This window comes from Littorina saxatilis, unplaced genomic scaffold, assembly GCF_037325665.1.
Source record: "Littorina saxatilis isolate snail1 unplaced genomic scaffold, US_GU_Lsax_2.0 scaffold_303, whole genome shotgun sequence".
NCBI lineage: Eukaryota > Metazoa > Mollusca > Gastropoda > Littorinimorpha > Littorinidae > Littorina > Littorina saxatilis.
The window spans coordinates 68,834-95,298 of NW_027128299.1; positions in this window are offsets into that span (position 1 = coordinate 68,834).

Here is a 26,465-nt window from a genome sequence, read left to right on the forward strand (position 1 = left end):
CCGATACACTCCGGCGTCGCTCACCGTACCGAGCTACGGCGATTACCAAACTCTTCACCAGTCACACCGAATCCACGGTTCCGTAGTCTCAATACTGATCCCTCAGGATACACCCGATTGATGGCTACCTCCTGTGACTGTCTTGACGCTGGTCCTTGTTGCTGGAAAACCCTTGGCGTTAAACGTAGATCCTTGGCTTGGCCCCCAATTGTTACACGACACTTGAGATTGCCACAAGTTCTCAAACGTCGTATAGTTGTGTTCTTTTATTCTACGTCGCCCGTCTTCGCAGCAGCAGAAAACAACTCGTCAAATTGAGTTCGAGGATTTATTCAGCATTCAATACATACAACTGCACAACGTAGCAGAACTCAAATAGAAGCTTTTTTTACATACAAATCGCGCTGGCATATATAGTAAATACTCAATCTCGAGAATATTCCAGACCGAACATGATACAACTACATTATACGAGCCGTGCATGGACTAAACTAGCGACATTCTCTATGACGTACATCAAAAGCGCCGACGCACTTAATCCGAACGAACGCCACGAACTCACGACTAAAACAGCATGGTAAACAACTTGTTTTGACAGGACTAGAAAGTTCACCTGCATTCTCGTCCAAGCATAAATATTGTGTTTACAAAATATAATATCGGTACTTTCCCACAAAGCACAAATAAGTCAACTACATGCAACACACAAAACTGAACCAAAGCTCAGCAACGGTAGCGTTTCCTAACAGAGAGCATCGAGGACAACTCTCAAACAGCTGCATCAAGTTTGCCTGGAAGACAATGTACTTGTCTTCCAGGTCGGGGCTGGGTCTCGGCTCAGGGGCATTCCTAAAACACACAGGTTATACACTTTCTTAGCACATAAAGGGTTACTATGGAAACTACATGTGCCATACACAAGAACAAATTGTTTCACTGCTAGTGCTATGGATATAATTACTTCATGTTATACATGTCGCAATGACAGTGAAATCCAGTATAACAAAAACATTTAAGATGAAATTAGCTTCTTACTTGTGATGAGAAATTAAGCTAAATAATGTCACAACAAAAATGTTTATTGACATGTTTTTGGTGTTTTCCCCCCATTTAATAGACAAAAAGGGGCTATGGCCAGTGAGATAAAGACCAGAGAGAGAAAGACAAAAACAAAGGACACAGTGATAGCAGCTAAAAATAGCTGACTGTCACCCAAAGTAATCCTTGACTTCTGTCTTACTTTTTAAAATGTAGAGAAGTAGATGTCTATTGAAAACTTACAAGAACTGCGGATCTTCTGGTTCACCTCCATCCTCGTCAGCAGGCTCGTCCTCTTCCGCAGCTGCAGCGCGCTGTCGTTCACCTTTTCGTTCTTCTTTCCCCACACTCTCATCTGTAGAAGTTAGAACCGGCATTGCGTGTTAGAGGTGGGGCGTTGATCAGGTTGCATTGGATCCTGACATCCTTGGTTTCGGCAATGGCAGAAACATCTGAAGAACAAATGACATTGCTGATAATTGATAATTACAAAACAATGTACATTTCACTTCAATAACCGGAACAATGACAAGTTAATTTTAGTTTATTTATATTACTGTAACAAGCGGACTACTGATATTCATTTACAATACCATATAATCATACCTGTAAACTTAAATTAGGAACAGATTTTGGAATGTTGCATTTCTGCTGCAAAAGTAAACAGGAGTGAAGCGTGCAGTAACAGGGATGTCGTTAGGCGTCGGACATCGGACATATATAACGATGAAAATCCCCAAATGTCCGATTCACATTGCCGCATGTCGGTCAGATGTCCTATCGTTTTAGCCTAAGCGTGGTCATTGTCCGATATGTACTCCATTCCTTCGGACAGCGCGATAATCGTTAATTTTCATTTCAAGATACAAATCTTCTAAAACACCGAACGCTCTCGTGTTCAGCTGACACTGAAGTTGCCACTGCCGCGTGCGGATCTTTTCTTTTGTCGGGAATTCCCGAACTGTTTGTGGTATGCGCCGTTTGGGTATTTATACCGTCTCGGTGCAGCGCACTGATCTAAAAATAGTGGATTATTTTTAGATCAGTGCATGCTACAGGAGTACGGGAGACAACTCCAACTGACTAAATTTGTCGTCTGCTTTTGTTTTAGATATGAGACGAAGCACCGAATTATGCCGCTGGAAAAAAAAACTAAAGCCTGCAAAAGACCAGCATTAGATCAAACCGATCATTTTGTTTTTCAACTTTTATCCAAATCATGCCGTTTGTAATCAAAGTAAGAGCTCTGAAGTTGTCCATGTTGGTTTCTTTTTTGTGTTCTTTGAAACTAAACAAATACAACATTATACGCACACTGTGTTGATGTATTTACTATATTATGTGTGTGTTCTACAGTGCGCGTGCGTGTGTGTGTGTGTGCGTGTGTGTGTGGGCGCATGACTTTGGAACAATTCCATGGAATGTGTTATAAGCTGTTTGGCGCAAATTCATAATGTCCTATTACACTTTCTGAAAGCGGTCAAATGTCCTATTTATGCTGAAGAACTCAGGACATTTGTCCTATAGGTATGAATTTGTAGCAACATCCCTGCAGTATGTATAATAGTATATCAGACCAATTATATATAGCTCAGAATAGAGATATAAATGGCAAACTTTAAAACAATTCAAAAGAATATAAACGATAAAAAGACTGTTAATCTGAAAAGCTCACATTTATGTTTCCCTCGCAGTTTGATGTGCACTTGCACATGCTTGGATGCTGATGACGTGGCTGGTGGTACTTCTGGTTGTAGTTGATTCCCACGTTCCTGTTCATCCTCCTCTTGTAGCTGTAAAGCCTCCACATTGTCTTCGTCATCCACTTTGACATTCAGCGGGCAGTTGAAGTTTTGCTGCTGTAAAAGTAACAAATTGCATACTTATAAAACATCTAGTGAATACAAACAGCTCTTGATTTCCTTTTAATTTTACCGTACCCAACCAATTTTTACCAAGCCTATTTCAATTCTCACTGCCAATGCTAATTGCTATGGAGTACGTGTGACTGTGAGTGTCAAATACTGTAATTTTATAATCCCTCATTTCCTTTTATCTTCTTTAACCAAAGTTCACCTAGCCTACATCAATTTAACAAACATATTATATCACATATGTTCTGAAAAAGAGTGGCACTGGCACAAATTGACAAAACATATGGGGATCTAAATCAAACCAAAGCCGAACATCTGATGGGACAATAATGATACTGAACAGCTGACTGGCATGGTGACTTGTTTGAATTTGATGCCTGTGCATGGATAAACTGATTTGCAGAAAATGTTCCTTACGTGAATGTATCACATCTTATACTGATCTAGATCAGATGAATTTCCTGTCACTCACTCACTGTGACTAATCTAGTCTTTCTATGTAAGTATAGTGGTCCAGTGAACGATACCTTTGCCTGTGGTCAGTGTCACTCCCTGTCAGAGGAAAGTTATTCATCCAAAGTGAAAAAACTTAGACTTACTCGTGTTGCGAAAAAAACAAAGTATTTAGTCTACACCCGAGAGAGCATTTTTGGAACAAACAGTGTAGAGTCAATATAGGGAGGACAGAGGAAATTTTAAGGCGACATCATTAAGTTCTACCTACCTCGCGTGCAATGGCCAATGTCGAGTTTCAACCGCGTAGTTCGTCGACGACACACTTATTCTTAAAAGTCAGCAATTGACGACGTGGCGAAAATATTCTGAAATTCTGAAATTCTTCTCTCCGTTGGGACCATGATGTCACTTGTCGATTCCGGATGCGGTCTTCGAGTTTGGTTTCTCCGGTGATCTGTGTAACGTCTTTCGGTTCAGCACATACACGGAGGCAACTCCTGTCAGTGTGTTCCAAGCTTTATTCATTTCTTAGTAACTCTAGACAAGCACATGTATGGTACATCGACCTAGATATTCTCCCGCATAGTGGGAAGTAACGTGCAGTGCGCATGTCCCGTGACGTATGCCCTTGTTACAATGCGCATGTCTGGCCTAGTGCCTTACTAAGACCCAAAAAAAATTGTCTGTTTAGGGTAACATGACCAAAACAAGTAGGGTCGGTAGGTAGGTATTTTTTTTTTTTTTGGTGTAAATGCTATGTTGGCTGAACATTCACTTCTTATATTTGATGAATACATGTTTCAAAACTAACGTATAAATAAAACAGAGAGAAAGGGAGAAAGAGAGATTCTACAGTGTATGTTCAAATTCACTTATAAACCAAAATAATTGCACAAATACATCCACACAAAAAATTGTCATCTAACTTTAATTGTTTAAAAGAACACCACAGTTGAAACAAGAATCTCAAACTGAAACATGTTTTTCCTCTCCTTTGTTTTGTATCTAGACTTTAATGTCTATTTCTTCTTTTGTTTTCTTTTTATACCCTGAAAAAGTCCACAGACCTCAAATGTTGACTTGAATGAAATCATTAAACATTTTCATTCAACAGAAACATGTTCAAATTCACATATTTAAACCAAAATAAGTTCACAAATACATCCGCACAAATTTTTTTCATTGTTTGAAAGAACACCACAGTTTAAACAAGAATCTCAAACTGAAACAGGATTTTCCTCTACTTTGTTTTGTATCTAGACCTGTGTCTTTTTTACATCCTGCAAAAAGTCCACAGACTTCAAATGTTTACTTGGGTGAAATCATTTAGCATCCTTTCTGCCTGGCGAGTACACTTTAAAAGTTTTAGTCAACAATCTCAAAATGTCGTGGTGAAATCATTTTCATGTGACACTTTGATGAACTTTAACACACACACACACTCACAAAAACACACCCCCCCCCCAAAAAAAAAAAATTAAATAAATAAAAATAAAAATAACAACAAAAAAACGCACAAACAGTTGACATAGTTCTAGAGATGCAATGGATGAAAGATTGGGTTTGTGCTAGTTCACTTCTTTCTGCCAAATGGCCTCTGAGTGATGGGTGTGTTCTGTGTTGCACAAGAATTGAAGGATTTTAACTCGCCAAGCGAAAGGCCCCAGTCCAGTTCAAAGCCGTTCTCACCAGAAAGAGATTCCGATCCCAAACACTGAACCTCGTAACCCTTAAGAAGGTCGGAATGAATGTCTTCGTAGATGTAGTGAAGTGTTGTTGATGTTGGGTATCTACTTAATAATTTCGTTTGTTCAAGATGGTCACACTTTTGAAAAACAATTGCATAACAGGTGCCGGCTTTGGCACTCGCCGCACTGATTTCGCGATGCGTAGCCATTTTTTTACACTTCTGTGATGACAAGGGAGGCTAATCTTAATGCTTGGTTACTTCCAGTATGGCGCGCGACGCTCACTTTCGTTCCTAATGAAACGCCAAATGTCTCTTTTTAGCATTTTTACCTCTTTTTTTTTCTTTTCTTTTTTTTGAAATCAAAAAAAAGTTTTTGGGTCGGCGCCAAATCGATAGGGTCGGTCGGGTTACCCTAAACAGACAATTTTTCTTTTTGGCCTAAGCTCACTAATAGTGTCATCCCCCTTTCTCTGCCGAATGCAAACAAATCAAATGTCCTACTCTCTCTAAATTATTCCTACCAAGTAATGGACAAATCATATGCAACCAACGTTGTTCCTACTTTTACAATTACCAAACTCTGAAACACATTTTTATCCACAACACCAATACAACATTCTTTATAACAACACCTGAATGTATTTCAATGATGTGACACACTCAGAACAACACAAAGTATGCTTTTGTTCAATAGTACCTCACACATAATTTCCATCTTAATAGTACTACCCCATGTACGCATAATAAACACAAATATGCACAATAAGTCAGTTCAATAGTACCTCATACATAATTTCCATCTTAATAGTACCGTACACCATGTACGCATAATAAACACAAATATGCATAATAAGTCATACAACTTCTTCCTTTTAGCACCATATTGTTTGACTAGTCCAGATCAAAAACATAGCAGTCAGTCAATTTAGTTTAGTTTTGTTTTTGTTTTACTGTGTCTCATATTCTTGCAATATTGTGGGTTTTTTTTATCAGTCTCCCACTGCGTGTTGCCACTTGTGGTGAAATGCTTGTTGTTTGTTCTGCTTGTATTTCATGATCCTGAGTGCCATTTTCTGTGTTGTGTTGTTTTGTTGTCATGCTTTCTGTCACTTGTTTTTGCCCTGTTTGGTTTGTTTGATCTGTTGTATTTTGATGGTATTTTGGTGACTGTGGTTGCTGAATGAGTATCTGTTCATGTGACTTTCGGAGGTGTTTTCGATTTCTTCGGTACCGCCTACCATTTGCACACATGCGCACGAAAAAGATCCCACGTTCACAGCGAAAGTCTCAGGGCTTGGAAAACACGAAGACACGCATGCATCATCTCTCGTCTCCGATTATCATGATCGTATTTCGATAGGCCTACTTTGACGAGACAAACTCAATGCTGGTGTGTCGAAGAAGACAGCCACAGCGGGCTTGTTCGAATCAAAGTATCACACCATATCTTCAACGTATTACAAATACCTGTCCCAATATAGACCAGTTGGTCTAAGAGGACGTTAAACCCTAATAGTCAGTCAGTCTCTCTCTCTCTCTCTCTCTCTCTCTCTCTCTCTCTCTCTCTCTCTCTCTCTCTCTCTCTCTCTCTCTCAGTCTTTCTCCCTTTCTCTGTCTCTTTGTGTCCCTCTCTTTCTCTCCCTTTCTTTGTGCCTCTTTGTGCCTCTCTCTCTCCCTCTCCCTCTCTCTCTCTCTCAGTCTCTCTCTCTCTCTCTCAGTCTCTCTCTCTCTTTCTCTCTCTATCATTCTCTCTCTCTCTCTCGGCTCTCTCTCTCTCTCTCTAGCTCTCTCTCTCTCTCTCTCTCTCTCTCTCTCTCTCTCTCTCTCTCTCTCTCTCTCTCTCTCTCTCTCTCTCTCTGTGCCTCTGTGTGCCTCTTTCTCTCTCCCCCTCTTTCTCTGCCTCTTGCGCCTTTCTCTTTGGTGTAACTGTCGATGATTAAAGGAAATGGCAAACACACATAAACAACCTGTGCAACGTGTTATCAAGTAATTTACATTTGATGTCAAAACTCAAATATTATACGAAATCTGAAGCACCAAAATTGTTCGTTTTGTGCCTCTCTCTCTCTCTCTCTCTCTCTCTCTCTCTCTCTCTCTCTCTCTCTCTCTCTCTCTCTCTCTCTCTCTCTCTCTCTCTCTCTCTCTCTCTCTCTCTCTCTCTCTCTCTCTCTCTCTCTCTCTCTCTCTCTGTCTCTCTCCATCCTCTCTCTCTGTCTCTCTCTCTGTCTCTCTCTCTCCACCCTCTCTCTCTCTCTCTCTCTCTCTCTCTCTCTCTCCTACTATTTCTATCTCCCTCTGTGTGCCATCCCTCTCTCTCTCTTTCTCTGCGGTGTGCCTCTCTCTCTCTACCTCTTTGTGCTTCTCTCCCTCTCTCCTCCCTCTCTCTCTCTCTCTCTCTCTCTCTCTGAACCCACCAAGAATAACAGACACAACTGCAACTCTTATTGATCACATATATACTGATAATAAGAAGATTGTTTCTAATGTGTATGTGTCCAATTCCAGTATTAGCGATCATATGCCTATTTTTTGTTCGGTCTCTATGCGCTTGCCTAAATCAGGACCAAAAGGCCACACGACCATAGAATACAGAAGTTTTAGACATTTTGATGAGTCTGCATTTTTTCGTGATCTTAGTGAAGCTCCATTTCAGAGCGTTTTTAATTTCAGTCTTGCAGATGATGCTTTTGATCAATTGTATAGCATTTTAAGCACAACTATAGATAAACACGTGCCCCTGCGTCAGCATAGAGTAAAACATGCCAGACTTCCGCCTTGGTTAACATCAGATATTATAGAGGCGATGGCTCTGAGAGATTATTTCAAGGAAAATAAGATGACAGACGAATATAAACAGCAGAGGAATGAGGTGTTAAACCGTGTGAGACAATCCAAAACTGGTTACTTTGATAAATTAATTTCCGATAAGAAAGATACTGCAACAATTTGGCGGGCAGTAAATGAAATCCTTGATAAATCTAGGAAAAGGTCAACTGCTAATCTAACAAAACTATCTGCGGAAGAATTTAATAATCATTTTATATCTTTAGCGGATAAATTGAAGGCTTCTGTGGCAGAAACAAATTCTCGGGATAGAGATGACTGTTTTGAAAAATTGGACGAATTCTGTCAGCGGAACAGAATAAACAATGAAGCGTTTATCATTCCTCCGATTGCAGTTCATGAGGTCGGAACATTTATTGAAAACCTGGAGAATAAAAAGTCCATGGGTCCTGATAAAATACCCGTGAAGTTATTGAAGCTTTCTCTACCGTATATTGTGGATTCGCTCACGTTTGTATATAACCTTAGTATTGAGCAGAACTTTTTTCCGTCTAAATTGAAAAGCGCCAAAGTCATACCCCTTCCCAAATGTAAAGATCTCTCAGACCCAAGTAATTTTTGACCCATTTCTTTACTGCCTGTTTTGTCAAAACCATTAGAAAGGCATGTGCACAAGCATCTTCTTGCTTACATGGAAGAACAAAATTTGTTCCATCAGTTTCAATCCGGTTTTCGGTCCAAGCATTCTTGCCACACAGCTCTTACGTCTCTCTGCGAAGCTTGGCTGTCAGCAATGAACAAGTCTGAAGTTACAGGAGCATTGTTTTTGGACTTTAAGAAAGCATTTGACTTAGTCGATCATTCCATATTGCTGAAAAAATTACACTATTATTTGAGAAACGATTCGGTCTGTGACTTCTTTAAATCGTATCTTGCTGACCGGACACAGTATGTCACTCTACAATGCCAGAATTCGTCTACTGCACTAGTAAGACATGGCGTCCCTCAAGGGTCTATATTAGGACCTATTCTCTTTTGTATTTACGTTAATGATTTGCCTTTACATGTATCGGATGATAAAGTCAAATGCGAGTTTTTTGCAGACGATTCGTCTATCCATACCAGTAACACCTCGTTGGAATCAGTAAATTCTTCCCTGAAGAACACTTTGGACGAAGTTGCGAAATGGTGCACATCAAATGCCATGATACTGCACCCAGAAAAAACTAAAAGCATTGTTATTACCACAAGACAAAAGCATCAGCTAAGTCCTCTTAAATTACAACTGACCTTAGGTACAACTCAAATACAGCAAGTTAAAGAACACCGCATACTTGGTGTAACTGTTGATGAAGAAATGAAATGGCAAACACACATAAGCAACCTCTGCAAAGTGTTATCAAGGAATTTGTATTTGCTGTCAAAACTCAAACATTATGCGAAGTCTGAAACATTAAAAATGTTCGTTCATGCTCATATAATGCCTCATATTAATTTTGCTTCGACATTGTGGGATGGCTGCAGCGATGTTCACTTATTAAAACTCAATTCTTTGTACCGTCGTGCTGCAAAACTTATCCTGTATGAATCGCACATGTCTACAGAAATGAAGTTAAACATCCTTAATTTCCTTCCCCTAAAAACCCACCTTGCATACAATAAGGCTGTCTTTATGTATAAAGTAGTTCATGGCGATGTGCCCAGTTATGTGCAATCCCATTTTACACATGTTACGAAGAGGTATGGGTCTCAAAATTTACTTCCTCCAATTCCTCGTATAGATCTTTATAAATCCAGCTTAGCTTTTTCAGGATCATCTCTGTGGAATTCTTTGCCAATAGAAATCAAACGATCCGCATCATTAAAGGCCTTTAAAAGGCAGTTGCACACACATTTGAGCACACTATAAACTGCCCCTGCTGTCTAGTTTCCATTGTGTACTCGGATAATGTATGCAATGCTCTTAAGTGTTTTGTTTTTTATGTTTATACTCGACCATTATTTTGATGTTTTACTAGTTTAATACTTTGATTAGATACTGTTCCTTTTAGGTATGAAATGATAGCATGTGCTTGTGTGTAGATATGCGAGCGCACGCTCGCGCGCGCGAGCATGTGTGTGTGTATATGTGTGTGTGTGTGTGTGTGTGTGTGCATGTGTGTGTGTGTGCATGTGTGTGTGTGCATGTGTGTGTGTGTTGATGTGTGTGTGTTTATGTGTGCATGTGTGTGTGTATACGTGGGTGTGGATGTGTGTGTGTGTATGTGCGCAGTCTTTGCTTTCGTTTACAATTATTCTCTGTATATGTTCCAAGGACAGGTTGGAAGATTAGGCTAAGCCTAAAACCTTTATCCTTATGTAATAAAGTTCTGAGTTCTCTCTCTCTCTCTCTCTCTCTCTCTCTCTCTCTCTCTCTCTCTCTCTCTCTCTCTCTCTCTCTCTCTCTCTCTCTCTCTCTCTCTCTCTCTCTCTCCTTTAAACAGTATTTTATTCGTAAACAGACACACTCTCTCTTGTAAATCAGTGGTGCTGTGTTTCTTGACTTTAAAAAAGCGTTTGATCTTATTGATCATTCAATTTTATTGAAGAAATTACAGTTGTATAATTATCAGAAACAGTTCAGTGTGTAAATTGTTTGCTTCCTATTTACAGGACAGATCTCAATATACTGCCCTTAACTGTAAAATATCTACTGAGGAAACTAGTGGGAAATGCGGGTTTTTTGCTGACGATTCTTCTCTTCATTCAGGTGGAAAGTCTGTTCCAGTATTAGAGTCCTCCCTTCAAACAGCTTCAAACGATGTAAATAACTGGTCTAGTGCCAATGCTATGCTTGTCCATCCAACAAAAACTAAAAGTATGGTAATTGCAACCAGACAAAAACATCAGATTTCTCCACTCAAACTAAATCTTAATATTGGTACGCAATCAATTGAACAAGTTCAACGGCATCGCGTTTTAGGGGTAATTATTGATTGTGAATTCAAGTGGCAGGCACAATTACAGCATATTTGAAAGAAAGTAGCCAAGAACGTTTTCCTCCTATCCAAGTTAAAGCAATTTACGGACAGAAGGACTCTGGAAATGTTCCACCATTCTCATGTAATGCCTCACATCAATTATGTTTCGACGCTCTGGGATGGCAGCAGTGATGTCCACTTGAAAAAGTTAGACTCTCTATCGTCGCTCGGCTAAACTCATCGTAAAGGATAATGCCCCAACATGTACAGATATGAAATTAAAAATGCTTAACTTTCTTCCACTGGAAAAGCATCTCAAGTTAAACAAAGCCATTTTCATGCATAAATTGTATTACAGTAAAGTGCCGATTTACATTACATCATTATTTAACAAAGCTACCGACAGATATGGGTCGGTCAACTTGATCCCACCGATTCCACGAATTGACCTTTATAAGACCAGTTTTGCTTTTTCGGGTACATCAGTTTGGAATTCACTTCCATCATCCTTTAAGCACTTAAAGTCATTAAAAAGTTTTAATAAATGTGTCAAAAACACTTAATGTCTAAGTAGTTTAACGCGTTTTGATTTACCACACTTAGTATTACGCCAAAGATATGCTGTGCATTGTATAGGCCCCTATTCTGAACATATTTTTGTTGTACTATTGCTACATGTTCGATTGCTACCAGCTTGTACTTATAATTACTTGCATAGTATGCATTTGATTTTATGAATAACCACGTGCACATATGTATGCTCTTCATGCCTCATCTTCTTCTTCATCATCATCATCTCCAGTAGGTATTAATTTAGTTTTACTAAAGCCTGCTGGGACACAAGTAATGGGTTAGTGCATTTGTAAACAGGAATCGCTTGACAAGTGGCCCCCTTCATCCCCCCCTTCCTCGTCCTGATATGGCTCTACGTAGTCGGCTGGACGTTAAGCAACAAATAAACAAACAAAAAAGTCATCATCATCATCATAATCATCATCATCATCATCATCATCATCATCATCATCAACATCATCGTCATCTTTATCATCACGTGTTGAAGTTTTCTGACCTCCTTTTGTTGGTAAACTTTTTAACATTTTAATTTTTAATTTTTCAATTTTATCATTGTGTGTCTGTGCGTCACAAGGACAGATTGTAAGAAAAGGCGTAGCCTTAAATCTGAATCCTTGTTAAATAAAGTTCAATTCAATTCAATTCAATTCTCTACCTGTTTCTCTCTCTCTTTGCCTCTTTGTGCTTCTCTGTCCCACCCTCTCTCTCTCTCTCTTTTCTCTCTCTCTCTTTGTGATTCTCTCTTTCTCTCTCTCTCTACCTGTCTCTCTCTCTCTCTCTCTCTTTGCCTCTTTGTGCTTCTCTCTCTCTCTCTCTCTCTCTCTCTGCCTCTGTGTGCCTCTCTCTCTCTGTACCTCATTGTGCATCTCTCTCTCTCTCCACCCTCCCTCTCTCTCTCCCTCTCTCTGCTTCTTTATGTCTCTCTCTCTCTCTCTCTCTCTCTCTCTCTCTGTCTCTCTCTCTCTCTCTCTCTCCCTCTCTGTGTGAATGTTTGTGCCCCTCTCTCTCTCTCTCTTTCTCTCTCTGTGTGCCTCTCTCTCTCTCCTTCTCTCTCTCCTGAGCGTATAAGAATGTCCTTGTGTGCGATGTGTAATTGAGACATGGATGTGTTCATGTCTGAATGTGTAAGCACAATGCAAGGTATGGCCAGAGAGGTATGTGGGAGGTGTTTTTATAACCTGTCCTGTTATATAGTGCTATATGTCTTATGTAAAATCAATGTCTTGTTTGTATTATTGTTATGTACCACGCCTGAATTTCTCTATGAGATAATAAAGTATTCTTATTCTTATTCTTATTCCTTCTCTCTCTCTCTGCCTCTTTGTTCCTCTCTCTCCCACTTCCTCTCTCTCCTTCTCTGCCTCTTTGGCCCCTCTTTCTCTCTCTCTCTCTCTCTCTCTCTCTCTCTTTCTCTCTCTCTTTCTCTCTCTCTCTCTCTCTCTGTCACGTTTCAATATATCACTTAAGGTGATTATGAAACGGTTAGTTACTACTAACTAACTAACCACACCACGATCCACTCTCGCAGTCATACAATTTAATAGAGACAACAAAAGTATAAGTTTCAGACGCCTGTTTATGTAGAAACTCGCCACCTCCCTCGAGACTTCACTCAAAATATGTTCTTTTACGTTCACAAAACGTAAAAAACCCGTGGTCACTGACAAAATGCCAGTTAGAATATAGAAAATTATAGTAACACGCTGATCCCGTGTAAAGATAAGAAAATACGACTGTTCTGCTCAAAAGTGCTAATTAATGCAGGTGTCTCACACCCCACGTTGTCACTACTCGAAAATAATCACAGACAGCAAAAATAACAACGGTGGTCAACGGGGTGCAAAGACATGGTGCACTTAGCTTTCTTTGGCCACTGGGTGGACGGCCTGTAATTAGTCTTTTTAGCCTCCACAACTGCTCCGTCGAATGAAGTGCTGGTTAGCGTGGTGACGAAGCAGGGAACTGTGGAGGCATCAGGCGCCGCACCCAGTCGCTGGTTAGCTGGTTAGCCGGTTCGCTGGTTAGCTGGTAAGCCGGTTCGCTGGTTAGCCGGTGTGCTGGTTAGCGTGGTCCCGCAGAAGGCAGCCGAACAGAAGTTAGGAAAACGAAGGCTGCAAACAGAAAGCATCGGTGCACTAAACATGTCAGCTACCCCTCACCCTCCACCTTTAAACATGTCATCTTTACATATCTCATCGAGCACGTGGGCCTGCACATTGGACTTTTCACAACAAAACAGCCGTTTTCCGTCCTTCTCTCCCCATCTGCAAAAACCATATACAGATTAGTATTTTAGCGTCACAGAGAGCAAATTATGCGCTAACCTGGAAAGAACAACAGAGAGTATTTCATTCCACAAACACAGACTCGTCAACAGCGTTAAATAATGATTTATTACCTCAAACAGCCTATGAATGTAGCACTCTCATGGAAGCAAAACCTGCTTCCTCCCTGGAATGGCCTCTGTTCGTCAACAGTGACAACAACCTCCAGAAACCCCTTGTCGAATACTTATGCGAAAACCATCGCACGACGAAGGAAAGATTTGACGACTCGTCCTCAGCAAAACATGTGGCAGTGAGAAGGTGATAACTCGCTGAAGTTCCCCTAAAGTGCCGAATATTCTATCCGGTGAAATCCATCATACTCTAGAAATCGTCGTATTCGATCCTTCTTCTTCTGCTGCTGAGTGTCAAGTGTGCCGTCCTTGTGTCTCTCACAGACCACCTAGCCAATAACACGTGACTGACCTTGTCACATATCAAGTTCAGCTATCCACAATTCTGCCTCGCAAAGCAGAATTAACCCCGAAAAATCCGTGCGGCACAAAACATCCGTGGTCGCGCTGTCAGCAAAACCCTGCCGTGTAGCCCCGACTCACGCACAGGCGCTTTCAGTCGCAATTGACCAAGAGAAGGCACCCCACTGAGTGACACTTTCTTGGTCTATGTCACCAGATCGTGACACACTCTCTCTCTCTCTCTCTCTCTCTCTCTCTCTCTGTGCCTCTGTGTGCCTCTCTCTCTCCCCCCCCTCTTTCTCTGCCTCTTTGTGCCCCTCTTTTTGGTGTAACTGTCGACGATTAAAGGAAATGGCATACGTAAAATAAGTATCTTTACTATGGCCAAAAGAAAAACTGACCTTAAATCGATCTTTTTTTGATCGTAAGATTTCTATGCGGATCTTTCAAATGTATGTTTGTCTCGATCACGCGGTATCCGTCTGGGGTAATCGATATAAAAACAAAGTAATAAATCTCAATCTTAGCTTTGGCTTATTTATTTGTCATCACTATATCAAAAGCGCTTTGAACTTCGGATAAGGCGCTATATAAATAAAGAGAATAAAAATGCGGTGACGATGCCCCCAACAGACAGAATTTAAATGAATTGAATTGAATTACAATCTTTTTAAAAAAAATCGATTAATGGGGGTTTTTCCCGCGCAAACTTCATCAGAGAAGAGACAATGAAACAGGATCGCCGCTTTTGAATTTCCTATTTTCTGTGTAATTTTTTCCACACGTACTTAACTTATTCAGATCTGAGATGCCGATGAGTATGTCACATCGGCTGTTTCCTGAGTCGTAAATGATTAAGTGGCCCAATGCTTGGTGGTCTGCTCTTTTGTCGCGGCTTGTGAAAGGACACTGTCGCGACCAGCTTCCACTTAATACTTGTCAAGAGCGAGATGATTTTCAGTAAACGCGTGTGATCTTCAAAGCTGCGCGTTTTCAACACCTACCCGCCACATTGCGCAATACAGCCATAAACAGAATCCGAACCATCCGATGTTGAGAATGAACGAAACCTTGACATTTATGAGAAAATCAATTTGGATGAGAGTGATCAAAATTATGCGAGTCAGCAATCTGTTCTGTTCTGTTCTGTTCGTCTGTCTGTCTGTCTGTCTGTCTGTCTGTCTGTCTGTCTGTCTGTCTGTCTCTCTCTCTATCAGTCTCTCTCTTTCTCTCTCTGTCTCTCTCTTTCTTTCTCTCTCTCTCTCTCTCTCTCTCTCTCTCTCTCTCTCTCTCTCTGTCCAACCCTTTCTCCCTGTCTGTCTGTCTGTCTGTCTGTCTGTCTCTCTCTCTATCTCTCTCTCTCTCTCTCTCTCTCTCTCTCTCTCTCTCTCTCTCTCTCTCTCTCTCGCTCTTTTTACATTAGTCAAGTTTTGACTAAATGTTTTAACGTAGAGGGGGGAATCGAGACGAGGGTCGTGGTGTATGTGCGTGTGTGTGTGTGTGTCTGTGTGTGTGTGTAGAGCGATTCAGACTAAACTACTGGACCGATCTTTATGACATTTGACATGAGAGTTTCTGGGTATGATATCCTCAGATGGTTCTTTTCATTTTTTTTATAAATGTCTTTGATGACGTCATATCCGGCTTTTCGTGAAAGTTGAGGCGGCACTGTCACGCTCTCATTTTTCAACCAAATAGGTTGAAATTTTGGTCAAGTAATCTCCGACGAAGCCCGGACTTCGGTATTGCATTTCAGCGTGGTGGCTTAAAAATTAATTTATGACTTTGGTCATTAAAAATCTGAAAATTGTAAAAAAAATATGTTTTTTATATAACGATCCAAATTTACGTTTATCTTATTTTCCATCATTTTCTGATTCCAAAAACATATAGATATGTTATATTTGGATTAAAAACAAGCTCTGAAAATTAAATATATAAAAATTATTATCAAAATTAAATTGTCGAAATCAATTTAAAAACACTTTCATCTTATTCCTTGTCGGTTCCTGATTCCAAAAACATATAGATATGATATGTTTGGATTAAAAACACGCTCAGAAAGTTAAAACGAAGAGAGGTACAGAAAAGCGTGCTATCCTTCCCAGCGCAACTACTACCCCGCTCTTCTTGTCAATTTCATTGCCTATGCCGTGAGCGGTGGACTGACGATGCTACGAGTATACGGTCTTGCTGCGTTGCATTGCGTTCAGTTTCATTCTGTGAGTTCGACAGCTACTTGACTAAATGTTGTATTTTCGCCTTACGCGACTTGTTGTTTGTTTGTACTTGAAGTTCTGATTTTGCGCTCGTATGTGGAAACCTAGGGATTGTTCACTAAGATAAGAACAAAAATCTTGAACCTGTGACTAGTAGTTGATTATTACCCGTGCAGTTTGGTAAAAACGAGTTTCTTTACTATGGCCAAAAGAAAAACTGACCTAAATTCAATCTTTTTACATTTAGTCAAGTTTTGACTAAATGTTTTAACGTAGAGGGGGGAGTCGAGACGAGGGTCGTGGTGTATGTGCGTGTGTCTGTGTGTGTGTGTGGAGAGCGATTCAGACTAAACTACTGGACCGATCTTTATAAAATTTGACATGAGAGTTCCTAGGTATGAAATCCCCGAACGTTTTTTTCATTTTTTTGATAAATGTCTTTGATGACGTCATATCCGGCTTTTCGTGAAAGTTGAGGCGGCACTGTCACGCCCTCATTTTTCAACCAAATTGGTTGAAATTTTGGTCAAGTAATCTTCGACAAAGCCCGGACTTTGGTATTGCATTTTAGCTTGATGGCTTAAAAATTAATTAATGACTTTGGTCATTAAAAATCTGAAAATTGTAAAAAAACATAACAATTTATAAAACGATCCAAATTTACGTTCATCTTATTTTCCATCATTTTCTCATTCCAAAAACATATAAATATGTTACATTTGGATTAAAAACAAGCTCTGAAAATTAAATATATAAAAATTATTATCAAAATTAAATTGTCGAAATCAATTTAAAAACACTTTCACCTTATTCCTTGTCGGTTCCTGATTCCCTAAACATATAGATATGATATGTTTGGATTAAAAACACGCTCAGAAAGTTAAAACAAAGAGAGGTACAGAAAAGCGTGCTATCCTTCTTAGCGCAACTACTACCACGCTCTTCTTGTCAATTTCACTGCCTTTGCCATGAGCGGTGAACTGACGATGCTAAGAGTATACGGTCTTGCTGAAAAATGGCATTGCGTTCAGTTTCATTCTGTGAGTTCGACAGCTACTTGACTAAATGTTGTATTTTCGCCTTACGCGACTTGTTTATCATTAGATTTCTATGCTGATCTGTCAAATGTATGATGGTCTCAATCATGCGGAACATGATATATCTTGATCTAGTGGACAGTTTTAACCACATCGTTTATTTGCCGCTCCAATTGAGTTTCCTTAATGTTCTTTCTTTTCCCATGTCACGCATAAGCATGGCCATTGTTTTTGAAGGTCCTTTATCCGTCCGGGGTAATCAATATCAAAAAGAAAGTAATTAATCTCAATCATAGCGTTTGCTTATTTATTTGTCATTACTATATAATTTTGTATGCAACGACGATGCCCTCAACAGACCAAGCATCGAGTATCGTTGACATTTGTTTGTTTTATCAATACATACAAGGTGCAGTCATAGTATTGGTTTGTTTTTACATTTAGTCAAGTTTTGACTAAATGTTTTAACATAGAGGGGGAATCGAAACGAGGGTCGTGGTGTATGTGTGTGTGTGTGTGCGTGCGTGTGTGTAGAGCGATTCAGACCAAACTACTGGACCGATCTTTATGAAATTTGACATGAGAATTCCTGGGATTGATATCCCCGAACGTTTTTTCGTTTTTTTGATAAATGTCTTTGATGACGTCATATCCGGCTTTTCGTGAAAGTTGAGGCGGCACTGTCACGCTCTCATTTTTCAACCAAATTGGTTGAAATTTTCGTCAAGTACTCTTCGACGAAGCCCGTACTTCGGTATTGCATTTCAGCTTGGTGGCTTAAAAATTAATTAATGACTTTGGTCATTAAAAATCGGAAAATTGTAAACAAAATATTTTTTTTTATAAAACGATTCAAATTTACGATCATCTTATTCTCCATCATTTTCTGATTCCAAAAACATATAAATATGTTATATTTAGATTAAAAACAAGCTCTGAAAATTAAAAATATAAAAATTATTATCAAAATTAAATTGTCGAAATCAATTTAAAAACACTTTCATCTTATTCCTTGTTGGTTCCTGATTCCAAAAACATATAGATATGATATGTTTGGATTAAAAACACGCTCAGGAAGTTAAAACGAAGAGAGGTACAGAAAAGCGTGCTAACCTTCTCAGCGCAACTACTAAACCGCTCTTCTTGTCAATTTCACTGCCTTTGCCATGAGCGGTGGATTGACGATGCTACGAGTATACGGTCTTGCTGAAAAATGGCATTGCGTTCAGTTTCATTCTGTGAGTTCGACAGCTACTTGACTAAATATTGTATATTCGCCTTACGCGACTTGTTTTTTGTTCTTTCAAAACGTGACATTTATGTACAATGATTGTTTTGTGTTGTGTTGTTATGTTGGTGCAACTGTGATTCTTTATGCTCGTAGAGGAACTAAAAATTTAAATGAATTGAATTAGAATTTTTAAACACAAAATTCGATAAAAAAAAATAAAAAAAATCCGTGCAAACTTCGGCAGAGAAGAGACAGTGACAGGATCGCCGCCTTTGAATTTCCTATTTTCTGTGTAATTTTTTCCACACGTGCTTAACTTATTCAGATCTGAGATGCCGGTGAGTATGTCACATCGGCTGTTCCCTGAGTCGTAAATGATTAAGTGGCCCAATGCTTGGTGGTCTGCTCTTCTGTCGTGCGGCTTATGAAAGCGACACTGTCGCGACCAGCTTCCACTTAATACTTGTCAAGAGCGAAATGTTTTTCAGTAAACGCGTGTGATCTTCGAAGCTGCGCGTTTTCAACACCTACCCGCCACATTGCGCAATACAGCCATAAACAGAATCCGAATATAACGATAACAGGAGATACTCCGCCCACATGGCCAAGTCGTCACGGTTATGCTTATACTTAATTGGCTTATTGGCAGTGGTTGGCTTCTTATTGGTCAATCGCAAAGAACTGGGCGGTGCTCAAATCTGTCATTTCTTCTGTTTTCTTTTTTCTTAAGTAAACTACACACAAGCAGTTTTAGCGTATCATCAACTCACGTCCCTAAAAGGAAAATTTCCTGTGAGGACGTTAAGGACCCCTAGATTCGTGAGATTCGCAGTTGTCATTGTTGTTTCATTGGAACGAGCTTAGCATTAGTGCAGAGCGTGCGTTGTGACGTGCACTAAAGATTCATTCATGGATTTCCGTTTGTGACGAAAGTGTTTTTTCGTGGTTTGATTGTGACAAGTCATCCGATACAAGGTTGTCTGCAGTTCAATAGTACTTCTGGGCAGATCATCAAGAGTTCAACCGGATAACCAAGCCGTAAGTATTTTTGTTTGTTTGCGTGTTTCCTTTTTATTTGGTAGGATCTGTGACATTGATTAAACATGTGTAAACTGTTGAGAATTAAAAAAAAAGGAAAGGTAAATTGTTCGAACGTTTGACTCAAATACGGTCTTCAAAGTGAAAAAAACAAATAGTTTATGACAAAATCTTAGCTCAATGAAATGTTCGGCCGCTCGCCAGGTAGGTGAATTAAGCAATTAAGTTTTTGTCACTAATATTTTGTCTCTTAACTTAAAAAACCCTTTGGGTCCATATTTTTGTGACTGTAACGTATTGTTTTGTCAATAACGGCAAACGTTCCAGCATCTTACTTTTCTTGTGTGTTTTATTCTGAGTTTTGATTTTGGATTTAGATTATGGTAGCCTACTGTAGTTTAGTGTGAAACTTGTTAGTTCTATTTCTTTCCTCATAACTTTAGCACCCCCCCCCCCCCCCGCACACACACACATTACATTTTGCCATACGCGATTAAAAGTTTTGTTCGCCGCGCTAGAAACTTGAGAAGGGACCGACAATGCTTAAAATGTGTCAATTACAATCTTAGCTGAATTAATGTGACAAATATGTACAAAAGTAAAATAAAATAAAAATCCTGTCCATTTTTTTTAATAATGCGTCCGCAATTATTTTGACATGAAGTTATTGAGAAAAAGCTTCCGCGGCTGCATTGGTTACGGTACTTTAAAATTCGAAATGACGTAATTGGCTTAGCCATCAAGTTATTGCAACAAATTTCGAACCCAAATTAAAGTGTCATTTCATTAAAACTTTATAATCCAGTCACAAGGCCGTTTACTAACGATCAAGATCGCCGTTTGGATTTCACTATTCAATCATACAGGGATAAGACATAAACTAGACATAAGATCATCGTTATTGTGCATACAATTAAACAATGGAATCGAAAGTGGAGGGCCCCAAAGGTTTAAAATCGTGATCGTGATTGGCGATTTTTGACCTTTCTGTGACCGTGATTGCCGAAATTTCCATTTCTGTGATCGTGATGGGACTTTGCCTGTGATCCGTGATGACAAAAAAATCAAGTATCGTGACCGTGATCGTCATTTGTTTTCGTGATCGTGATGGGCATTATTGCAAAGCATTTTATTTTCAACGTACATTTTTCACCGCTGTATCACTCTATGATCCTCTATTCGTCAAGGTGTTCGTGATCGTGAAAACAAAAATCAAGGTAGGCTAACTGTGATCGTGAAAGATAAAATTTCCCTTCCCGTGATCGTGATGATACCCCCCCTTTGGGGCCCTCAAAGTGGTCATAAGTTCATCTGCTCTTAAAACAACCAAACAACATATGACAACAGCCTTAAAAAACTAAAATAAGAACAATAAAACAAACAACTTCACGTGACCGCCGCTCAAATAATTATGGTCGTAAACATGATATTTTGAAAGTTGCACTGAGTGCTAAACTGACTTTTCCTATACTCATAACTGAGGTCTTCTTGGTCCGTGTCTGGAGCAGAAGAGTGACAATGCCGTTAAAACTTATTTAATATGCAGGTATAATAGGAGCGAACGGTACTGGTGACACTTTTGGTTCGCATTCTCAATTGGTGCGTTACTTGAAAAGCATGTTGAGCGCGCACCGAAGTACAGTTTGCTTTAGTCTGGCGTCTATGTAAACTGTGTGTTCCAAAATGTTAGAACTGCTTTTTTCGTGAGAGATTTAAATCGTTCTGTTAACCGTTTGAGGCAGACTGTGAAGAAATATACTAACATGGTTTCCACTGGTACACAGCTGTGGAGAATATATATAATCCATATGCTAATTGTTCAATGCATGTTGTTTCAGATCAAGCTGGTCAACCTGTTGTTGCATCACAGCCAGCAAAGCAGAGTCTACAACGTACGTGTTCTTCGCGTTCTATGCGATCACGTTCTTCAACCACATAGGCACGGAGATCGGCTCCGCTCAAGCCCAGTAGTGTACCCTCTTCTATCAAATTCTTGGTCAGTTGTAACCGAGGGATACAGTTTGTCGCCTCATCACCAACAATATGATGGCTTGACGTATGAGCCGTGTGCTCAACCATGTTTCCGACAACGACATTTTCATTCGTGTCATTGTTCGCCTCATTTGAGGGATTCGCGTGCGACATTATCGTTGTTCGTTTCTTAGTTCTACGACGAGAAACACGATAATGACTACTTTCCGACGTATGTGATTCGACGCTAGCACTACGAGTGTTATTCGCGGGCGGATCAGAATACATCACATCTTTACATCCTAGTTAGAACGAATCATGTTCAATCGATACAAAAATTCGAAAATTTATGAGAATAAAAACTGAATTCTAAGTGTCTCGTTGAGTCTACCAAAGAACATACAAGTAATCTTTATCTCAACCATATGTCAAACTACGGATGATTTCATTTCGCTGCTAATTTCAATACTTTCCTTTCCAGGACAAGTTAGCAGAAATTCTGAGTCGTCTAATGCTAATTACCAAGCAGCTACACTATAGACATATGACTCCTCTGTACAGCAATACCGCGATACAGAGTCACAAGTGACTGATCCTCTGATCAAACTAATGAGTCCATACCAGACTGTTATAGTACGTCACTTCCTTCATCAACAACTAATGAAACACTGATCAACAGACCTTCTTCAGTTTACAATTAGTTGCGGTCGAAAAATTCAGACCTTCCGGGAAATCAATCGGGAACGAACCAGGTATCCCTTACCAAATATGGTTCCAAACTCCCTCCAACCACCCGCGATAATTTCGAACTATATCGGGGTGTGATCAATAGCACGTGTTAGCTATGCTATTCACCACTTGTAATTTAGAACACCACAATAACTGGGGAACTAATTACCAAAAGTGGTTCTACATCTGCCTTTTTTAAAGTGTCGTGGATGAACTCAAACACTGCTAATACATACTACTAACGATGATTAATAGTAAATTTAATTTTCGTGTTATAGCATACACGTTGAACTACGTCTAGGTCAAAAAAAAGTAAATGGACATGCACTTATACGATGATGGTGGTGAAACACAACACATGCAAACACAAAGAAAATAAATAAATAATGTAAGAGAAAAATATAAACAACAACACACAGCCTCCAGCAATTTAGAAAATTTAGAACGTCGGTCTAACAGAAAATTGCGAATTGATCCCGGAACGATAGCCCCCAATGTTATGCGGATTTTTCTTTCCTAAGACTAAAATCCCATATTTGACTTCAATTATGATTCAGCTATCGGCTGATATTGTCCAAGGCAATTTAGGACAGAAATCAACAGCATGAATTATAATTTCTTTAATGGCTTCCCGGTCTTACACAAGGTTGACTCAGGTTATGCATTAATATCTTAGATTCAGTTCTTCACTTCACAACAATATAATTATAGTTACTGTTCATTGATTTTGAAATCAATATCCTTCTCCGGAAACGTGGCTCATTGACATACAATCCCAAAAAGATGACGATAAAAGTTCTTTAGTTACTTGGAGGTGATCATGAAACAAATATAATGTGTACTTCCTTTGATGACGACGATGGATCCATTCACAGTAGATGATCACAGTCTGCAGAAAACTCTCGACTCTCGGTGATGACCCATGTTTACAGGAACCATGACGACGATGAACTTGATGACGACGATGACGTAAATGACGCTTCTAAAACGCAGCTCTGTTGGTGATGTCTTGCTTGTTCGTCTTCCCGTGTACGAACCCTCCAAGACGGCGAAACGGGTTCTCCCTCTGGGTTAACGGCTTCCTTCTCTGCAGCGTTAGTAACGTCTGGTTAATTGCGAGAATCTGGAGCTCTCCGACTTGCCTGGTCTGTTGATCTCAACGGCCTGTTCTTCTACTTCCGGCGTTTCTGTATCTACGTAGTTGCTTAGCGATGCACAAACAACTCGGTTGTATAAACAATTCGTCGCTAAGAACTACAAGTTGAAATAATTTAATCAGACACGACATTTCTTTTCCTTCGAAGTCTACAATAAAAGAAAGAATTGTGGCTGAAAGAAATGACGTACATCTTTCTGACGTAGATAGTCTCGGTAATCTCGGACCCGCGTGACGTGATTATCTAGTAGTCTCGGCACTCGCGTGTTCTAATGAGCTAAAAGAATCAATCCTTTACAACCCCCCCCCCCCCCCCTAGGTCCGCCCCTGACATGCTGGGTAGCATCGGGTAAATTCTTTCTCGTCCCAACCAATATGGGACTCCCCCTAACCCGCGGGGGGTAGTGAAGTGCAGTTGATTTGGACATAAGAATATATAATTGCAATGAAGTGATATGAAGAAGATGCATAGCCAAACTTTAAAAAAAACACTGATTTCATAACTCCTAAACATTTGTTTGATTTCTGAGTATGTATGTGTGGTTTCAATCTTCTGTTGTCAAATTGTTGTTCAAAGGCAATGCAAAATTGATATTGTAAAGTGAATAACTTTTGAATGACTTGATTAAGAATATTCCTCTGCCCCATTGTATTCTCAAAATCTAACACACTGGAATCTATCAAAAAATCTGGTCTAAAAAAGGAAGGAGTCTTAAAATAAATGTGTTAATTTAGTGAGGTCTAAAAAATGAAAGTCTCACATGTTGAACATTTTTTTCTTCTACAGTTGATGATGCAGACCCAGTACCAGCAGTAGCAGGAAAATCCAACGAACGTATGTACTGCCTTGATAATAATAACAAATGGCCATGTATACTACTCGCACAATATGCACCCCCACCCCCCAAAAAAAAACACCACCAGAATTAATTGGTATGTGTCCTGCAAGGAGCTAAACCAGATCATAAGTGGTCATGGAAAGCACTTGTGCACCATTGTGCCAGTACTGATTTTTAGACTACAATAGCTAGTTTTCTTATATACTAATTGCAAAAGATAGTACAGGGGTACCTGCGATTGACTTGCCAGAAGTGTCCTTAAATTGAAGGTGGCCTGTCATGTTGACGGGTAATTTTGGTAGGGATAATAGACAAATGGACAACAGAAAGCGTCAGCACACTCTGGTTCACGTAAACTATCAGTTTCTGAAAAGACATTGCCAGGTTTTTTACGCACAGTACAAACACCCTTTCATTTAAACACTCGCCGCTTGCGAACATCCTAAGTACCCTCCGTAAAGAGCTAGCATTTTTTAAAATTTTATTTTTGCATGGCCTGCAGGATTGTCTAGTACCAAAATCAGACGCTTTTTGGCGCTAGTACTAAAATCTAAATAATAAATTATTGTAACACAAGCATTCATTAATCCTAAAAGATTTTTTTTCACCAAAAAAAGATCAGTACAACTCGAAGTTTTGAAAAATTGACAAAAAGGGAGTCCGGAAGCATGTCACGCAAAGAAGTGTTTCCCGAAGCAGACGAATTTTTTGCATTGAACTTGTTTCTTTGAAACCAAACTCCACCGATAAGTTTGTGTGACTCGCAGTCGTTGTTGCATTTTAGATTCAGAGTTACACAATAACGGGTCTAATGCAGAAAAAGCGAGTCGCATTGAAATCACAAACTGACGACTAGATTTGTGGAAAAAAAAAGGAAAGTGGATCACACCCCGGGGTCCACGATGGCTCAGGCGTTAGATAAACCATGCAAAAATAAATTCATTGAAAATTGCTGGCTCTTTACGTAAGGCACCTCAGATATTCTCAAGCGGTGAGTGTTCAAACAAAAGGGTGTTTGTACTGTGTGTCTTTGATGGTTTGCGGGAGGCTTACTGTGCCTTAAAAGGGATGTGGTCTCTCATCGGAGAGGCCACACATTGCAGGTACAACTCCACACACTTTTTAACTTTGTGACTTTCATTGCCGTGCACTGATACACTGAGCACAAAAAAGTTAAGGATATTTTTTTCAGTGGTATACCCCAGATGTTAAACAGCAGTTATTTGGTCAGAAATATACGTGTATTTGAAAATCAGTCTTTCTTCTGCTCAAAAATGTGTTTCTGGAATCTGAGCAATATCTGGGTATGATGTCACTGGTCCGTGACCACATCTACTCTCAAACATTGTGCTTTTTGATGGCTTGATTCACTTTCAACCGTTGAAACAGTGACTTAAACTGAATGATATTTTACATTTTTTACATTCGAAAGTTTATTTGGTGTCTTGCCTAATGATTCATACACATTTCGTTCAAATCTGTCGCGCTGTCAGGCTGATCTAGTGTGTAAAAGAGAGCGACCACAAAACTGAAAAACAGCAAAAAATCAATGGTTTTTATTGTGTTTTTGTTGGGTAGCTGCAGGCTCTCCAAATTTCACAGAACTTAACTTTTTGTGCTCAGTGCACATACAGCAGACTTGTGCTCTTCAATCTCTTTGTTTGTTTGTTTGCCTAATGCCCAGTCCACCACAAAGGGTTATATAGCTATTCTGATGAACACGTGGGGGAATTCGGGGGCTGTGATTGGATGGTCTCTTCCTATCATCAAAGCATATTGCTGCCGAAGTCGGCCATTTTACTCAATATCCAAAAGCATATTGAGTAAAATGGCATCCAAAAGCATATTGAGTAAAATGGCCGACGCATGGTTCCGGTTTACACATCTGTACCACGCGGCGATGTTTCTATCGACAACAGCATACACTGACAACTTGAAATTCTTCTCGGGAATGTTTTTCAGCTTTACAAACTTGAAATTCTTCTCGGGAATGTTTTTCAGCTTTACAAATGTCGATAGCAAATTTCCAGAAGCTGCAATCTGAAGCGACCTATCTCTGATTCTAGCAGACGATCTCTCCAATGTTTAACACAAAATCAGCAAACTCTCCTGTCACATAGAACGTCCATT